Source organism: Mustela putorius, unplaced genomic scaffold (assembly GCF_011764305.1).
Source record: "Mustela putorius furo isolate JIRA1106 unplaced genomic scaffold, ASM1176430v1.1 tig00000407_pilon_pilon_pilon, whole genome shotgun sequence".
NCBI classification, from domain to species: domain Eukaryota; kingdom Metazoa; phylum Chordata; class Mammalia; order Carnivora; family Mustelidae; genus Mustela; species Mustela putorius.
In genome coordinates this window covers 11,818,863-11,839,296 of record NW_025421373.1, presented here as the reverse complement: position 1 = coordinate 11,839,296, position 20,434 = coordinate 11,818,863, and the positions used below count along the sequence as shown (strand labels likewise).

The following is a 20,434-nucleotide window of genomic DNA, read 5'->3' as shown; positions in this document are numbered from 1 at the left end:
ACAAAGAGAAAATCCTGAAAGCAGCCCGGGAAAAGAAGTCTGTAGATACAATGGTAAAAAATTTAGTTGGCAGCTGACTTTCCACAGAGACCTGGCAAGAAAGAGCTGGCATGATATTTATTCACTAAACGAGAAAAACATTACTATATCCAGCTATTATCATTTAAAGGACTCAGCCAAACAACAACTGAAAGAATTTGCAAATACATCTACAGGAAATATTTTTGGTGTAGCAAAGAGAGAGCCTACAATGGTAGATCAGAAAGGAACAGAGACATATACAGTAACAGTCACCTAACAGGCAATACAATGGCTAAATTCATCTCTCTCAATAGTTACCGGAATTGAATGGGCTTAATGCCCCTGTCAAAAGACATATCAGAATGGATAAAAAAACAAAACCCATCTATATGTTGCCTCCAAGAAACACATTTTAAGCCCGAAGACACCTCCAGATTTAAAGTGAGGGGGTGGGAAAAGAATTTACCATGCTAATGGACATCAAAGAAAGCAGGAGTGGCAATCCTTATATCAGATCAACTAGATTTTAAGCCTAAGACTTTAAGAGATGAGGAAAGGACACTATATCCTCAAAGGGTCTGTCCAACAAGAAGATTTAACAATTTTAAATATCTATGCCCCCAATGTGGGAGCAGCCAACTATATAAACCAATTAATAATAAAATCAAAGAAACACATCAACCATAATACAATAATAGTAGGGGACTTTAACACTCCCTCACTGAAATGGACAGGTCATCCAAGCAAAAGATCAGCAAGGAAATAAAGACCTTAAACGACACACTGGACCAGATGGACATCACAGATATATTCAGAATATTTCATCCCAAAGCAACAGAATACACATTCTTCTCTAGTGCACATGGAACATTCTCAAGAATAGATCACATCCTTGGTCCTAAATCAGGACTCAACCGGTATCAAAAGATTGGGATCATTCCCTGCATATTTTCAGACCACAATGCTCTAAAGCTAGAACTCAACCACAAAAGGAAGTTTGGAAAGAACCCAAATACATGGAGACTAAACAGTATCCTTCTAAAGAATGAATGGGTCAACCGGGAAATTAAAGAAGAATTGAAAAAAATCATGGAAACAAATGATAATGAAAATACAACGGTTCAAAATCTGTGGGACACAATAAAAGTAGTAATTCTATTCTATTTATTTATTTATTTAAACTCAGCCAACAAATAGTACATCATTAGTTTTTGGTGTAGTGCTCAATGATTCATTAGCTGCATATAACACTCAGTGCTCATCACATCCCGGGCTTTCCTTAATGCCCATCACCCAGTTAACCCATCCCCCCACCCACCTCCCTCTCCACAACACCCAGTTTGTTTTCCGGAGTCAATCAGTTTGGCTCCCTCTCTGATTTCTTCCCATTCAGTTTTCCCTCTCTTCCCCTCTGGTCCTCTGAGCTGTTTCCTGTATTCTACATATGCCATAATCCCCTGACTTAATCAGCATAATCAAATAATCCATGAAATGGGCAGAAGACATGAACAGACACTTCTCCAAAAAAGACATACAAACGGCCAACAGATGCATGACAAAATGCTGCACATCACTTGGCATCAGGGAAATACAAATCAAAACCACATGAGATACCACCTCACACCAGTCAGAATGGCTACACAATACAAGGAACAATAAACGTTGGCAAGGATGTGGAGAAAGAGGAACCTCCTACACTGTTGGTGGGAATGTAAGTTGGTGCAGCCACTCTGGAAAACAGTATGGAGGTTCCTCAAGAAGTTGAAAATAGAGCTACCCTATGACTCAGCAATTGGTCTACTGGGTATTTACCCCAAAGGTACAGATGTAGTGAAAAGAAGGGGCACCCGCACCCCAATGTTCATAGCAGCAATGTCCACCATAGAAGGTAATAATTTTAAAAATCAAAGAATGCCCTACTTAATTGAGAAGGGACCACATTTATTTATTTTGGTTGTTGTAAGTTATAATCAATTAGAATCCCTCTGAGGACATAGAAGAAATGAAATTAATTGCCTCTGGGGAAGAGAACTAGGTGACTGAGGAGCAGAGGGGAGAGCTTTAACTCTACCCTTTTGTATCTTTTGAAATTTTGTATACATAAATATATTTGGTTAGAAAAATTAAAATTTAAAATGCTATGATGACATGCCCCCCCCCCAGTGGGACACACTTATCTGAATGTAGTGTGTAAATGGGCCCAGCTTGGCAACTGTGGGCTTTATTCGTCACAAACAGACAGACCTGAGATTCCAAGTAGTCTGTGTTGAGACCCAGGCTGTGCAACAGGAGTCTGAGAATGTGTCTTCTGGCCCCCGAAGACTGTTCTAGAACTTGGCCTCACAGAGCTGGGCGAAGGAGAGCCCCTAACCCCCAGGGGCCTGGGTTGGGGCATAGATCCTCCCATGGGGCAGAGGGGGCCCTTGTTCCAGGCAGCCCCCTTCCAAGTGGCTGGAAGGCTGCTTCCAAGGGATAGCTGAGCCTCCTGGATGCAGAACTGCCCCAACTGCTGCAGTAGCAGAAGGGAGGGTGGGAGGGTGGCGCAGATTGGCTGGAAGGCCGGGGCCTCTTTTCCCCATATTCCATTGGCTGGGCCTCAGTCACGTGGTCCTGACAGAGCCGCAAGAGAGGCTGGGACCTGGAAGCCTCGTGTGTTCAGATTTGGCTTCTGAAGACAGGAAGAAGAGGAAGCAGGAGCAGAGAGGCGTGAAGACGTTGTCTGGGCGTGGGAAGAATTTAATTAACAAATTACCGATACGCCTTTACAGTGAAATAGCCATGAAAAATTAGGTTTTGAAGAGTATTTAATGATGGGAAAAGGCCAGTGTTCAGTGCAAAGAGCAAGATACTGAATCTTACTAACTTTGGAAAACATAGTATTTATATACGAGTATGCATACTTATACAGATGAGAAGGAAATATAAAATATGTTATTTGTGGTTATCTTTACATGGTTATAAGTCATTTTTTTATACTTTTGAAGAAATGGCTGATTTTCTCCAGTGATCATATATTTCTTTGAAAAGAAATATGTATAATCAAAAAACAGGATTTTTTTTTTTTTCATAGCGAAGAAGAAATCCTCAGAGCATCTGAAACCGGAGCTAACACTTCACATTCCTTTATAAATTGCTACAGACTATGAGTTTGAACTTATGCTAGTAAGCCTTTTTTTTCCCCTCTTTAATCAGGAAAGGGCGGCTCTCTGCTTTAGTGCTTATTTTTCCTCCTGGAGTAGACGCTAGCCAAATCCCCTGTTTTACGCATTAACTGTGGCCAAAATCGCGTATTAGATTTATTGTGTTGGGAAGGAGAAGCCAAGTCTGAAACCTGTCTTTGGCAGTTGCAGTGCTTACTGAAAGGATACATTTGGCTGAACAGAGCAAATCAGCAAACCAGGTTTGCCCTTTAGGTGGTTTTAATCTAAAGCGGACAGTTCACATATTGACAGGCTCAGTCGCAAAACTATGAGAACAGAGCAATCCACACGGTGAACATTGTCCTTGTAGGAGGACAGCCACAGTGTGTTGGGGAGAGAATGAGGGCTAGGCCAAGATGCTCGGATATTTTGGTAGGAAAGGGCTACATGAAAGTCATTTTTCCTTTGCGTGGGGAGATTTTGTGCATTAAAAAATAGATACCATTTTTAATTACCTTTATCTTTATTTTTAATTCTTTATTTTATTAATAAAATATTTTTATTATTTATTTTTAATTATAGGGCAAAGAACATTGAGAGAATAGAAATAAGACAAAATGCAGATGCTCATTTAAAAACAAGGAAATTTGCTTAATGTGTAGTTTTAATCCATTGTGTTGGAAAATTTACAAGATTGATCATGTTCAATGTTAATGAGAGCATGGACAACAGTTAGTTCTCAAATGTTGTTGGTAGAAGTATAAGTTGGTCAACCTTTATATTATCAAAAATTTAAATACATGTTTACTTTGGAGAGATTGAGCTTCTAAGGAACACCTTTGCCTCAGGGTAACTCCCTCAGCAGAAATAAAATTGGTGGTGGAGAGGGGTGAGCCATGCTTCTACTCTTTTTCATAACTTAATCTGTAAAATATAGTTACCCCTCTTAATCCCATAGCTGACCTAGTAAAATCTAAAACAGCTCAGTCAACCTCTCAGCTCAAAGCGGGACAAGCTGGGAAGAGAGAGAAAGAAAGAGGTACTCTAGAGCCCTCTAGTGGCCACCAGCTGTCTAGCGAACAGGCTCTTTTAGGAATTTCGGGTGTCTTCCCGCCTTGGCGCTAAAAGCCAAGTCTGACCTCACAGGACCCTGATGCCTGTTCCCCACTCTCCACCCGCAGGCTCTGGTACTGGCCAGGAACAGCCCTGTGGCTCAACCTGGCCATGAATGAGGTCAGGGCGTTCCCCAGGTGGGGCAGCCCAGTGTTCCTTCCCAGCAGCGAGCCGAAGCAGGTAGCCATGGAAGCCGGCCGCATCCCCCAGAGCCATGTCCTGTGTAGACCTTCCATGCAGCCCAGGGAAGCACTCGTAAAGCAATTCCCTGGAGCAACTTAGGTTTCCAACTTCCTTGGAAATGCGCAAATTAACCTTTGAAATGGCCTCCAGTTCTACGGGATTGAACAAGTCAGGACTAGGGGTCCCGCAAGAGTAGAAGGCTGCGTGTGAGCCAGCCGTCGGGATTGCCACAGGCCCCTGTGGCATTTACTGGGCCACCCGCAACTCTAAGGTGCTTCTGTGCTCATTAGCGAAAAGTGGGTGCAGGACTTGGCAAGGAGACACAGCCATTGTGTGAAGCCAAAAATGCCTTCTTCTCAGGCATACGTACCTGCGTGCTGAGACTCACAAGCCAGTGAGAGGAGGGGACTTGAGTTCAGCTCCCACCCACGCCACCCAGTCGGCTGGACCCATTGGTGGCGCACACCCACCTCACACTGTGTCAGCAGCCTGAGGTTTTGCAAAACTGAAGGCTCCAGCCAAGGGGAAAGAGCGAGCGCTGAAATCTAGCCACACTCGGCTGTCAGTCAAGCTCTGTGTCAGTCTGGGGGGTCAAACTGTGTGTTAGGTGCTAGTGGCCCTGGGTCCATCTTGTGTCACCCTGGAATGACCCTAAAGGGTAGACAGAGATCAGTTTACTGTGAAGATAATGGCGCAGAATTTTCCAAGATCCAGGGAGAGGTCCAAATGGTCATATTTTGTCCTAAAACGTGCAAAAGTAAGGTAATATAACTGTTTTCACTTCAAACTATTGTCATAGCCACTTTTGGAGACAGGGATGGTGATAATAATCTCTATTTTATAACTGAGACACAAAAAGGTTAGATAGCATTACTATTAAATGGTAGAGCCTAGAATCGTTGCAAGCTAACTGACACCAACACCAGAAAATCGTGGGCCATGTGTATATTGTTTCCAAGGGGACAGAGCTTCCAGAAGAATCCTACCAAGTACTGTTCATTCTTGCCCCCAAATCTCCAAATGTCATAATAGATGTGAAACATCTTTAGATGTTGTTCTAGTCAGAGGAGACCGATAAGAGGCAGAGAACAAATCATGGAGGTTGGTTCAGAAGACACAGGAGTCATTGTGAAGCCAGTCACAGCCATTGTCACCAAAGTGAGTGATTTGTCTTGTGGCCCTTGTATTATGTAAGGTACAGTCTAAAACAAACTTTGTGATTTACTTAAAACCTGCATTTATCTCCTACTCATTTAACAGTCTAGAGGTGAGGAAGAAGGGGAGATGGATATTGGGAAATAATTTGCTGTGTGTACCAATGCCCTGAGGCCGTGGTTTGACTTGGAAGACTGTGAGACGGGAGCTCTGTGAGCACAACGTGAGAGGTAGTGTGACTTGTAGGACAAAGAAAGTGAGTAGGAGAGAAGGCTCTGGCCAGGAGGTAATGAGATGCAGACTGTGTGGGCCGGGGAGCAAGGGGAGCACAGACATAGCAATGGCAGCAAATTCAGGGACTTTTCCCACAGCTGTGGGCTGTGATCATTTGACAGTAAGTAAATGCACAGGGAATCTGAGACTGACTTCTGTTGACTCACAAGAAGACTTGGGAGCCCCAAGAAGAACATCCTTGATTCAGGGAACAAGGAGAAAACAAGTTTTTAAAAAAAAAAATGGCAAGGAGGAGATAAATTAAGACTATTTCTAGTCAGTTCAGGGCAGACCAAATTTACAAATCCCTTAGTGAGGAATGATTCACTATTACACAAGAACCCATGGATGGTAACCACATCCTTCCCCTCCCCTTCCCAACCAAAGTTTCTGGAAAGAGGACTATTTTAGACCTCATTGTTTCTACCTTATCTTTTCACCATACCAATGTTTGTGGGGCTCTGGTTATTGCCCACTTCAGTAGCTTCTTTACATTTGTATATGGTGGTCTTCTGCGTCATCTAAGTGATTAACAATTTACTTCTTCATGCGCCATCTTGCCGTCATTTCTACGACCCCAGGTTCTCCCAGTTCTCTCTGGCTTCATCTTTTCATCTTCCTCCCCGAATGCCCCCTCCTCTCAGTGGTCTATTAGAAAATGTGAAATGACCCACTCAAGTCCCATTACAGCCTCCTTCTAGGTTGTAAAGGCTGGAAAGCTACAGAGTTACCTATGCTAACCTCCCCTGCAGCTAGGACTCCCGTCGTGTTTTAGATTCTGTCAATCAGATGGACTGACATGAAAACATCGGGAGAGACAGAAGGAATCAAGGAAACTTGGAATGGGAAGACTGATTTGGAAGAAGTCAAAGGAATGTATGTATTTTTTTAACAGATTATTCAAAACAACTTATTCTGAAGGCTTCATGGTTTTGCTTGAAGCAATTATATATTTTAGCAGAATCCCCAGTAAAGGCTGGTGGGAAGCTTCTGAGTCAAGAAAATGCCTATCTTGGAGGTGAGAACAGCCCATGCCTAGGAAAATCGGAGTCATGGGAGACCCACAGTCCTGGCCTTAGCGTGAGTCAAGAGTAAATATAAGTGGGTTAAAGACCCCTTAATAGGCAGCCAAATTTTATTTCTTTTTCTTTCTTTTTTTTTTAAAGATTTTTATTTATTTATTTGACAGAGATCACAAGCAGGCAGAGAGGCAGGCAGAGAGAGAGGAAGGGAAGCAGGTTCCCTGCTGAGCAGAGAGCCTGATTCGGGGCTCGATCCCAGGACCCTGGGACCATGACCTGAGCCAAAGGCAGAGGCTTTAGCCCACTGAGCCACCCAGGCCCCCCTATTTCTTTATCTTTCTAAGGACTGAATGTTTCACCCACCAGAAAGAGGACTTTGTTTTGCAAATTGGCAGTTATTCAACAATATGGGGGCCACGCTCATCTTTGCAGGTGGCCCTGAGAGCTGCATCAGCACGGAGGTGCCCCATAGGTCGTGTCTGGAGACCAAGAGAAATAGTCTATGCTCAGCCTTCTAGAAACTGTGACCATTGAAACCATCACAACTCCCTAGACTCTTACTTAAGGGGTCTAATCTTTTTTTTTTTTTAAACTTCGTATTATGAAAAATTTCAAACCTATGCAGAAGTAACAAAAGATAGTATAAGGAGCCCACATAGTCATCACTCAACTTAAACAATGATATATTCCTGGCCAGTGTTCCACCATCTGTATGGTTATCTCCTTTCCTTCATTCCATGGGGCATTTTTTTTTTAAAAGATTTTATTTATTTGACAGAGAGAGAGATCACAAGAAGGCAGAGAGGCAGGCGGGGGGTGGGAGAAGCAGGCTCCCTGCTGAGCAGAGAGCCTGATGCGGGACTCGATCCTAGGACCCTGAGATCATGACCTGAGCTGAGGGCAGAGGCTTAACCCACTGAGCCACCCAGGTGCCCACACGGGGCAATTCTGAAGCACGTCCATCTATAAAGATCTCATCTCTAAAAAATTCAGTTACTTAAAAAAATCCAATATCATGTATTAACTAAGTGCAATGTATACATTTCTATTAAAGAGAACATTCAGTTATTTCTTGGCATAGGACGCAGCTTACAACGGTTTCAAATAACTACAATAAATAGTTCTCTCTGGGTATCAGGACGTGTTAACCACAGAGGCATTAATCTATAAAATCTGTCACTGGGCCTGTCACTTTAGCTACTCACTTTAATTGGAACAGTTCGATTCTGTATATTTTAAATAAATTAAAAACAAGAGATTTTCACATTCTGCTCAGCTGTCAGCTTGTTAAATGCTTCCTGTTACTGCTCTTGAATAATTTTCTGGAGAATTATTTATCTTTACAAAACTGTTTTTCATAGTGTCTGTGTTAGAATTTCCTTTGAACTTCATTCTTTCTTTGTACAGAAAGAAAACATTTTCAAAGTGGTTTCACCAGCTGGCAGTCAGACTTCAGCCTCAGTTGCTGTATTAGTCTATCACTGCCTCTCTGACAAGTGTCCAAGGCTTAAGTCCCAAGACATTTAATATTGTAACCAAGTGGCTTATTGAAAGAGAAGAGTGGCGTGTGTTGGAGAGGTTCCATTTTAGCTCTAAGCGTCGGTGGCTTGCTCGCCCTTTCGTTCAATAAATCACCAACAATACCAAACTTTCACCACCATATGGTACTTCTTTCTTGTTTTTCTTTACAATTATTTGGCCTTTTTTGCAATAGCAGGAACTAAGAAGTTGACATGTGCCTTTACAATGAAGAAATATGTTTTCTTAGAACTGCTTTCTGAATCTTTCCCACCTAGCCCGGTTGCTCTAACCCCATATGCCTTCTGCTATATGTAATTTTTTTTTAAGATTATTTATGTATTTATTTATTTGTCAGAGAGAGAGGGAGAGAGGGAGAACATAAGCAGGCAGAGTAGCAGGCAGAAGCAGAAGCAGAAGCAGGCTCCCTGCAGAGCAGGGAGCCTAATGCAAGACTTGATCCCAGGCCCCTGGGATCATGACCTGAGCCGAAGGCAGCAGCTTAACCCACTGAGCCACGCAGGCGCCCCTGATATATGTAATTGTTGTGGTCTGTTCAGGCTGTTATAACAGAATGCCATAGACTAAGTGGCTTATAAACCACAGAACTTTATTTCTCACAGTTCTGGAGGCTGGAAAGTTCCAGATCAAGATGTTGGTAGGTTCAGGATCAAACTCTCTGTTTCATTAGATGACTGTATACTCACCAAAACCTCCCATCGCAGAAAGGACAAGGAAGCTCTCTGGGGCACCTTTTATAAGGGCACTAAACTCACTAACAAGGCTCCACCCTCCTGACCCAGTCGTCTCCCAGAAGTCCCTCCTCCTAATATCACATTGGGAATTAGGTTTCAAAAGTCTGAGGACTGAATGGTAACAATGTATCCTGACTTTGGTGGTTGTATTAGGAAAATGCCCTTGTTTGTAGGAAAAATACTAAAGAATTTGGTGGTAATGGGGCTTTAGTTTAGCCATTTACCTAATGGCTCAGGGAAAAAATATTCTTCTCTATGTAGCAATAAATTTTCTTTGTAGTTTGCGATTCTTTCAGAAAATTTTCAAATTATGAACATTCATCCCTGCCTCACCTTAAACCGTATTGTGCACAACGAACAGTCCCTTGGGGAACACTGGCCTGGGTGGGCTCTGAAGAAACCATGGGAAGATTGTCATTTCCTCTTACCTTGTTCATACCTTTTTGAATAATGTATTTATTACACTTCTTTCAAGTTATCAATGTATTTTCCAATATTCACGTACATTAAATATATCTGGAAGGATACACAAGAAACAAGTAATGGTTTCTATGGGTTAGGAAACTGGGTGGGAAAAAAATAATTCATTGTGCACTCTTAGAACCCTTTGACTTTTTTTTTTTTTTAAGATTTTATTTATTCTTCAGAGAGAGAGGGAGAGCGAGCGAGCACAGGCAGACAGAATGGCAGACAGAGGCTGAGGGAGAAGCAGGCTCCCTGCTGAGCAAGGAGCCCGATGCGGGACTCGATCCCAGGACGCTGGGATCATGACCTGAGCCGAAGGCAGTTGCTTAACCAACTGAGCCACCCAGGCGTCCCGAACCCTTTGACTTTTGAATGATATAGATGCATTAGCTACATACATACAGTTAAACCTTGAACAAACCCCCCCAACCAGACATACATGACCCTTTCATATAACTTTTGACTCCCTCAAAACTTAACTACTGACAGCCTCCTGGTTGACTGGAACAAAGCAGTCGATTAACATATATGTTGTATGCTATCTATATTATATACTGTATTCTTACAATAAAGTAACCTAGAGAAAAGGAAATGTTATTAAGAATCCTAAGGAAGAAAAAATACATTTATAGTATTGTACTATATTTATCAAAAAGATCTGATAAAAGCGAACCTGTGCAGTTCGAGTTCAAACTCATGTTGTTCAAGGGTCAAGTATGTGTGTGTGTGTGTATTACACATATATACATATATATGTATAATATGCATATGTATGTGTGTCTAATATGCATATACATACAAATACATCTATACAAATAATAAAATGCAATAATGTCTGATATAACTGTTTTTCTGTATATTTATCCTAATACAAAAACTTTTACTTTGGCACTTCTTTAGCTTTTCATGCTTTTTGTAGGCTCACTAAGACCTCTGTGTTTCAGGAGGGAATTTATATTTTTTCATTAATATCAATGATAATGAAATATAGGCTTTCTTGAGGAATGAAAATATTTGAAATTGGACATCCAAGCTTAAACCATTAAGTAAAAGTGAACTTGACTTTAAAAAATAATTGGTTCTTCATATGACCTAACTGATATTTAGCTATGGTATGAAAATCAAGTTCTTGTCCTGAGGACATGTTTAACTTATAAACTGAGGTCTTGGTTCAAGATTCCTTTTGCATGGATACCTAAGGCGATAGAGAAACCATAGAAGGGTGAAGAGATTTTTTGCCAAAGACACATTAGAGAAGGAGGAGGCATTAGGCCTGCTATGATCCCAAGTCAGCAAAGTACGAAGGTAAAATAAGTCATTTTTTGAGACAAACAAGATTGCAAAAACTTGACTTCCCATATATTGTTGCTAAGGAAACTACTGAAGGGTGTGATCCACCAAAACAAGGAAGTAAACTGCGGAGAGGAAAATTAAAGATCCAGTGCAAGACAGATGTGAAGGAAGTCCTGGAAGTGATGGGAAAGGAGACCAAGAAAACAGATAGGGGACAGAACTACAAGTCAACCCGATCAGGTAACTGCAGGCCAGAGTCTCTAAGAGAGATATCTTCAAGAAGATGAAGTGGATGGAATGTTGCTTTATTTGTATTTATCAAGAGGAGATTTATCAAGAGGGGAAGCATTTGGAAATAAATAAATAATAAATATATAGAAAATTGAGCAAATGGAAAAGCAAGACATACTAACTTTAGGAAATTTAGGAAAGGAAATGTGAGTGGAAAAAAGCAAGTCAGGTTATATTACACTGCTAACTTTATCATTTATGTATAGTCATAATAATGTGTTTATTGAGTATTGATTTTTTTAAAGCTTTTATTTATTTACTTGAAAGAGAGAGAGAGAGAGAGAAAACAGTGAGGGGGAGCAGAGGGAGAGGGAGAAGCAGATTGCCTGGGGAGTGGGGAACCTGGCTGCGGGGCTTGATCCCAGGACCCTAAGATCTGAGATCAGGACCTGAGCCGACCTGAGCAGAAGGCAGGCACTTAACTGACTGAGCCACTCAGGTGCCCTTGAGTATTGATTCCAACTTTACCAACACCATAGGTGGATGAGAAGTGTGCTCTGTGTGCTCGCACGTGTGTGTGTGTGTGTGTGTGTGTGCGGGTATGTGTGAGAAAGAGAGCAATAGCCTGTCTCCAGGGAAGAAAGCTGATACGTAATACCGAGAACAGAATTAATAAAAAATAGCAACATAAGTTTTTTTTCAGAGCTATACAAAAAATACATCCAGGGAGCTGGAACTACTTGCCTCTGGAAAACGGAAATGAAAGGGGAGGAGTTGAGTCTTCTCCTGAGATCGGAAGAGCAATTTGACTCTTGTCTATGGTTGAGGCCTCTGGAATGCCTTTTCTGGGAAGTGCTCCTGGGATCAAAGCTTGTGGACAAGACCCGAGTGAGCAGCAGGGGAGCCATTCATATCTTCACCAGGGTGGGGAGATGGCGAGGCGGAGGGAAGGTCTGGAGAGCACGCAGGGGCGTCCTCAGCGCGGGGAACGTGCTTGTGCTCCTTTTTACATGAGTTGGAAAATAGCCTCTTCAGGTCTTTTAACTTTGCTTTTTAAGAAATGATACATATTTGTCATATATATGCTTTAATTTGGTGGTGGTTCTACATTCAAGTAGTCCATAGAAAACTCCCCTTTCTCACCCCCAAAAGGTCTGTAGGTCACCGAAAGATCTGAGCATTCTCCCAGTGGCAGGGGTCAGGGGTTAACTTTGTTAAATCCAATGTTTCCCAGATTTATTTGCCTACAACCCCTTTCTCCAATCACGTGTTACTATCTTAAGGAATACACTTTAATAAGCTTATTTAATTGTGATTGGACTTTCTTTAGGAATGCAATCTCCAATTATGGCATTGTTCTTAGAAGGAAATACGATTCCTCTTATGAGAAGGATTCCAAGAACTGACTGACTGTGGCAAAGACAGGGTCTGCCTACACATGCCTGCCTGAGCACTGTAAAATGGAAACAAAACAAAACACACCTCAACTAGAAAGAGGGAAAAACAGACGGGAGGAGGGGGAGGCTGTTGTGAACCAGGTTTGGAGGATGGCAGTAAACCTCATGGGAATTACAGGAGCACAAATGAGATACAATTTTGTTTTTAAGTAAAAAGGCACAGAGCAGGGGAAGGCTCCATCCCCGAGAGGCTGGTTGGAGGAGAAGGAGGCACATTACCGAGCAGGTGGGGCAGGCAAGCGGGAGGCTGGGGTTCAAATGGATGGAAACATTTCGCTTCAACCCAAACTGGTTGGGTCTGGAGCCGCCTGAGATCTTGCAGGGACACTGCAGGAGCAGAACCCAGCCCGCCTGCGGGCGCAGGGCTGGACACTGAAAATGTGACTTGGGTGCTGAGCTGTCCGTCAGTCAGGTGACTCAAAGGGCATCTGTACCATCTCTGTCTGTGTCTCATTTGTGTGGTGAGCGTTCCGATGCGGGGCTAACTTCACGCTCTGGAACAGAAACTGTCAGGAGCTGCTACCCGCTGGCAGGGGCCGGAGGTCAAGGGGGAGGGGCCAGCTGGGGAAGACAGGGTGGTACAGACAGGTACTTTATCTTGACGCATGGCCTCTTAGGCGGCCAGGAAGGTGAGTTGTCGGGACCACAGTGCCTGGGGACTCAGCAAACCTCACTGCGTAGGCTAAAGCAGATGGTGGGGATCTCCGGTCCATGAGCTAAGCATTCCTCCCTTTTTGAATTTGAGGTTTTGTTTTTTATTTATTTATTTATTTTAAGTATCAGAGAAATACAAAAGAACATTTAAAAAAATAAACAGGGTAACAAAATGACAGTAATAAGAACAGACAAACAGTTGCTAGGGATTAGGGCTGGGGGGAGGATGTGACCATCAAGTTTATTTGTGATGATGGAGAAGTTCTGTATCTTGGCTGTGGTGGCTGTTCCAGGAATCTAAGCCTGCCATAAAACTTCCTGGAAGCACACACACACACACACACACACACAGAGTCCACGTGAAAAACTGTGAAATCTGAATAAGGTCTGCAGTTTAGTTCATCGTGTGGCACCAAGGTCAACTTTCTGGTTTTGGTCATTGAACTACACTAATCACTGGAGGATACATGGGAGTTCGCTTTGTTCTTTTTAAGATTTCTATGTGAATATAAAAATATATTTTTAAATATATTTGGGGCACCTGGGTGGTTCAGTGGGTTAAGCCTCTGCCTTCGGCTCAGGTCATGGTCTCAGGGTCCTGGGATCGAGCTCCACATCGGGCTCTCTGCTCAGCAGGGAGTCTGCTTCCCCCTAATAAATAAATAAATAAATAAATAAATGTCAAGATATTTCGATTAAAATTTCAAAATAAAAATATTTTTTAAATGTGGGAAGTTTAAATAATAAACATGCAATAGGAGTCCATTACCAATGGCCCAGCTCAAGAAAGATCATTACCATTATTTGCAAACCTCCATGGGATCCTTCCTGACTCTCTGGTAAAGAGAACTGCTATCTGGATTTTTCTATTCATCACCCCTTTGCTTTTCTCTACAGCTTTATCTCATATACTTACATCCCCACAGAACATACTGTTTAGTTTTGCATGTTCTCAAATGTTATGTAAATGAAGTCATATTCTGCCTATATTCTGCTACTTGCTTTAACACTCCGCGAGTTTTCTTTCTGAATTCCGTCCATAAGGAGTGCAGCTTTTTGATATGTTCATTGATGTATTCATTGTGAATATGCCGCGGTTTATTTATCCATTCTTTTGTTTATTAACATTCGGTCTGTTATCAGAGTTCTTTCCCCAATTATAAACAAACAGTGCTGCTATGAAACATTCTTCCAAATGTCTGCTAGTCCACAGTGCACGAATTTCCCAAGGGATTATACCTTGGGATGAAATGACTGAGTCAGAGAGTTCATCCACTTTTCTGACTTTGTAGATAGTCCTAGATTATTTTCCAAAGTGGAACTTTGGCTGTGCGTTCTCAGTGATGTTGGTTATTATCAGGATTCTTACTGCTTGTGTGTATGGTATCTGATCATTGTGGTTTAAATTTTCTTTTATAATATCTAATAAAATTGCTCAAAATAATACATTATTACCTATTTCTTTCTCTTCTCCTGAGAAATACACATTTAGCACTTTTGCGCATTTATCACTTAAGTTGTCTTTCTCTTACTGGTTTATGGGGATTCTATATATATTCTGGAGATTAATCCTTTGTGTTACAAATACCTTCTTCCTGTTTCTGCCTTATTCTTTTACTTTGTTTGTTGTGTCTTTTAAGGAAATATACTCTTAATTTAATATAGTCGATCCCATCTTAAGAATCATTTGTAGGGCGCCTGGGTGGCTCAGTGGATTAAAGCCACTGCCTTCGGCTCGGGTCATGGTCTCAGGGTCCTGGGATCGAGTCCCACGTCGGGCTCTCTGCTCAGCAGGGAGCCTGCTTCCCTCCCCCCCCCCTGCCTGCCTCTCCATCTACTTGTGATCTCTCTCTGTCAAATAAATAAATAAAATCTTTAAAAAAAAAAAAGAATCATTTGTAGTACATATTTTTTTCAAAGAAATATTAACAAACCAGAAAAACATAAAGTTATACCAGTATATTAATCTTTGATAAGTTTTATAGTTCTACTTTTCATTTGAGTTCTTAATACACCAGAAGTTTTAATGTGAGGGTTTCAATTTTATTTTTTAAACATATGGGTAATTTGTTTTCCCCATACCCATATACTGAAAAAATCTTTCCCCCAGGCATCTGCAATGTCAGCTCTAAAAAAAATGGTTCCCATTTCTATGCAAATGTAGACCTGTTTCTGGGCTCTATATTCTGTTGTATTAGTCCATCTACACTTCTCCCCACCAGGACAATGCTATCTCAATTGCTTTAGCCCTAGAATAATTTTAATAATAATTTTAATATCTGGAAGTCAAGTTCTCTTCTTTTTGAATGTCTTGCCTATTCTTGGCCCTTTACTCTTTCATACACATTTTGGAATCAGCTTGCAAGATTCCCCAAAAGCCCAGGGGAATTTTGATTAGAATTCTATTGAATTCAGAAAGTCGTATATCTTCAAGTGTATGTGCATATGAACTTAACCATATTTCGCAACTGATCTATCTTGCAAACAGTTCATTTGTACAGCATTATACCTCTTTAGATCCTGGGGCATATCAGAGGCAGGGAGTTGGCTCGGTAGGAAGGTACATGAAGCCCATATCTCTTTCCTGGCTGCAGTATTTCACTATAAGGTAATGACACGGAAGGAGATCCTGTGCTTAAATCACCATGGACAGAGTTTTCACATATAAAGAGCTGTTTCCTAAGCCAGAAGACCTCAAGGATTATAACTGCTTTTACACAAGTATGCCAATATAAATGGGTGCAGAGGGTATTTCTGGTATGCCTCGCATGAACCCTGCATCTAGACTTGGAAGCAGATGTTAAATAACATAGCAGGCAAGAAAGCCTTTTCCATCTGTCCATGTCTTCCCCACTTAGAGTTTGTGAGACTTTTTCATCAAGAACTGTTGACCTGATTCAGATGAGAATGTGTGACCATGCCACAGAGCGGCGGGATGAGCATAAAAAATAGGAAGAGAGTAGACCCTGTTGCTAGATCAAATCAATATTCATAATCTTTGCTTTGCAGTTCAATTAGAGCTGCATTAAAAAGCCACGTGAAGCCTAAGATACGAGACATCTGAAACTTGTCACGCCATTTTCCCCACCACCAGTGCCTGAGCACAACCTCATTTGTCTTAGTCAGTGAAACTCGAGGACGCACTACACTCTGGCTTCAGCTTGAAAAGCCTTGTATGTGAATGTGTATCCCATGACTTCTAAAGATTAAGTGCTGGTTCACTGGCATTATTCACTTTTGTCAAAGGCTTTCTGGTAAATTCTTCAGGCCCCCACCTTGCGGGAAATGCCATCAGTTTGCCACTTCCTATGAAATGGGCTGTCTATAATGTTGTGCTGTAATCTGATTCTTGAGAGGCACCCATGGACGATGATACTGGACCAGGTTCAAGGACAGCACACAGAGGCGCACCCCGCAGAGATGCTCTGAAAGTTAAGGCTTACTTCCATTTGGCTGTAGAATCAATTCAGTGGACAAGGAATCTCCGCCTCCAAATCTCCACTTTTCCAGTTGTCTAAGTGTTTAACCCAAAAGCACAAAACAGTTTCTAGTTGCTTGGGGCACAGAGTGGCTAAGTAGGATCCTTGCACTTGGGAAACATCAAACCTAATAGATAAACATGAAAGAAAGACTTACTGTGGTTGGACTGTTCAAGAATGTTCAATGAATCAACCAGAGACAGTGTTTGGGTTTGCATAACATTATAAAGAAGAGAAACCATGCTGATTGGCAATCCCCTAATAGCATTAATCGAACATCCATTTGAGATAGATTGGTGGTCTTCAAATTTTTTTGCATGCTTCCTCCTAAAAAAATTTTTTTAATTCTTATTAAAAAAAGAATATGCTTATTTCCTTTATTTCCTCCTATTTCTGCTGCCAGTGTGGGAATATCCAGAGAATTTGCCCCTAAAGGCGGGGGGTGTGCTACACAAACAGTTGGCTGTGCTGGGTAACGAAAACCTTCGGATGAAAAAGAAAACCATGATTGATTTATTAGAGTGCAAGGGAAATCAGGTGTGTTTCTTTAAACTCTGAGAAAACAAAACACTAGTTAATATTTATGAAGCAACTGCCATGTGCCAGGCCTTATCCTAAGCATTTTATGTGATTTATCTCATTTAATCTTCACCCTGTGAAACTTCACCTAGTGGAAACATCAGGCACTAGAATGACTTTTTTTTTGGTTTAGAGAACTGAGGCGAGGCTTAAATTAAAAGAAACAAACCTGGACCCTAGGCATTTGGCTCCAGAGTCCGTAGTCACACCCTCTATGCTCTCCTGACCCTTTCAAAGGCAATGACTTGCCTCTTCCCAATGTGGTCGTCAAAAGAGCTTTTGGCTGGATGTTGAGCGGCCTCCTTGAGTCTCTGTTTTCCTCTGGAGCCTCGGGCAGCTCTGGTGGGAGGCCGCTGTAGCTTTCTGTGCCGGGCCATGTCCGTTTATGGTTCGGGTGTACCTGGATCCCTTGATAAGCTCTGGCTTTCATGATGCATGGCAAGTGTTTCCTTGTGGGGCTGGGTTTGTGGGAACAGAGGTAACTTCATCTCTGTCCCCAGAAACCAGAGGGGCACAATGACATCGTAAAATTGTCAGAATTTCCCCTCGACTGAACAGATTGCCTGTGGAATCTGTCCTCGGTGAGCCTGTGTTCCCTGCAGGACTTACAGGCATCACTCAGAAGTAACTCTGATCCGGGAGAGAATAGGAGGAAAAAGCAAAAAAAAGGAAAAGAAAAGAAAACAGGAGAAATGGTAGCTCTGTCAGTTTTCAAAATGTATAGCTTAAGACAGAATCCAGTTGAGGAAGCAAAAACTGCAGAGTCACAGCTGTCACAGGGGGAACAAAAACGCAAGTTTAGAGAACTAAACTCTTATCCTCATGTTTTGATTATAATTGCCTTTGGGCCAAGTTCTCTCATTAGATGCTAATACATGTTTTCCATCATGTGCAAGAAAGGTTTTATACAAATCCCATTTCCCAGAACTCTGTGAATGAAATGGAAACCCCCTTTTTCTGATGGTGGAAAAACAAACCAAAACAAAACCCAAAAACCTCCCAGCTCGGCGTTTTTCCAGTACCTTCTGGTTTTTGCTAGGTGGCGCCACAGGCTCATGGATGGGCCTTCCTCAGCTCCCGGGATGGCCACCTTCTGTGGGAGGGTCGCAAGGAAGAGAAGAAGGAGGCTTCGGCTTCAGCACTTTTCCTTGGGAGTTCATCAGGGCCGTCACTCAGCTGACAGGAGGTGAGATTCATTTGCCAAGGCTTTGGCTTCTGTCCTTTTAGGAACTCTTTATTTCCCCCCTTCCCCTGCCTGGTTGGTCACAGCTGGCAGGGACGGGGTATCCAGGCCCTCGATTTTGGCTATTCTTGAGGATCATTCTGGGGCATCTTCAACTTGATCCCAAAAGCCCTGTTTCTCTCCGAGTCTCTCAAAATTTGTTCAGGAGCTTGGGAAGCGGGACCAAAGGAAGGGACAGTAATTCAGAGGTTTGCATCAGCTCCCTCACCTTCTCTGAGCAAGGTCAGCCTGCGGGGAAATCCCAACCCTTGTCCGCCCCTGGGAGCCCAGTGTTTCCCAGCCTCTACGGGATAACCTTTCGCAGTCTGAGCAGCTCTCCGAGCCAGCCCTTTGCAGAAGAATGGAAGGCCCTGCTTGGGGGTGTGGGGTGGAGGCTGGGGAGACAAGGTACAACACAGGTCCAGATGCCCTGTCTGGTCTGGTGGATACCCATATACCTTTTGATTTCAATGAGAATCCCCTTTCTCACCCTACCAGAGACCCCAAACTCCCAAATTCCTGACTCCTTTGCCTGAAGGGATGAATGAAAGTCTCTTCTCAAAACACCAATGTGATGGCAAGGTTTTAATTGGAAACATTGGAGGAACAATCTATTGCAAGATGGCACTGCCCAGAGAGCCCTCCGGGGAGGAGCCAGTTCTGAATGGGGTAGCTTCCTCTCCACCTGCACCATTGGGGACGTGGGAACTGTGTGCCCCAAGGTTTCCAGGAGAACCGAGGTTTCAGAGACTGTCCCAGGATCTTTATAGTCTCACGCGGAACGGTCTGCCCCTGTTTCCTGGTTGGGGTGCAGACATCCCTGGCCCACATGCCCTGCTCCACATGCCCTGCTCCGAAATCTGCTTTATGCCCAGGGTCACCCAACGGTGGTCACAGATCCTTGTTGGGAGCACTGGGCTGAAGAAGGAGTCCAGCCAGGGAGGGAAGCCTCCTAAACAGTCAGATTTGTCCAAGCCCCCTGGGACACAGTAGGGGCACTGCGGGCAGGGAAGCTATTTTGGAAAATGGAAAGGGAGAAGAGAGTTGATAATAATCACATACAAACTTAAAACGGAACAAAGATGAAGTTTGAAAAAATATATACATATTCACAAGAAGGTACGGAGAACCATAAAAACCCAAAAGCAAGGGGAGAGAAACTGACAATAAAAATGCGTATTCGCTGGACAAAGCTGTGAGCTTCCTTGTTCTGAAATGGCCCTCGAGACATCCATCTGAGCAATTACAGAACTCTCAGAATGCCACGTTTATCTGGATGCCCCCCACCCCCCTCTATTTAGACCTTTAAGAATCTGCCAGCCCTCCCAGCATTTGTGTCTGTTACAGCAGGGATGCCTCTCCTGGCAGAGGACACACCAGCAGACTTAAGTGCCATGAGTCAGATTTTCAATTTTTAATTAAATCACGGTCTAGCTAGGGTTTGATTTATTTAGACCTGAATTAATTTAGACCCTGGTCCACATAAATTTGCATAGTTTATTATTACTGTATGGATTGTAAAACCCTTTAGCTAGATGACAATATAGGTGGTAAAATCATCCTCTTATATTATTGAGCCACGAGAGGTAGAATATGATGTCTTAGGGCAGTGTTAACTTTATTCTGGAAACTAGCATTATAGAGGAAGTCTGTTGTATTTCTAAGTAAAGACATTTATGAGATCATTTAGAGATATTTCATCCCATATGTTTTCACTTAGTTTTAGTGATACAGTGAAGCCTTCTTCACAGCTAATAGTGCTGATTTTTTTCCCTTTCCCAGAATGGTTACAGATGGTCATAAATCCATATAGTAAGTATCTAGCACAAACGTATCTGCTTCAATCAACTATAGTAAATACTTTTCACACTGCA

General features: G+C 42.5%; 1 long non-coding RNA gene across 2 annotated transcripts in view; it reads left to right on the top strand.

The window, feature by feature from the left end:
- LOC123391920 overlaps nt 1–20,434 on the top strand; it is a 112,186-nt gene that overhangs the window by 9,926 nt on the left and 81,826 nt on the right. For both annotated transcript variants that reach the window (XR_006606596.1, XR_006606595.1), the window contains exon 4: nt 18,378–18,524. This is a non-coding gene — a long non-coding RNA (uncharacterized LOC123391920). The remainder of the gene's footprint in view (nt 1–18,377; nt 18,525–20,434) is intronic.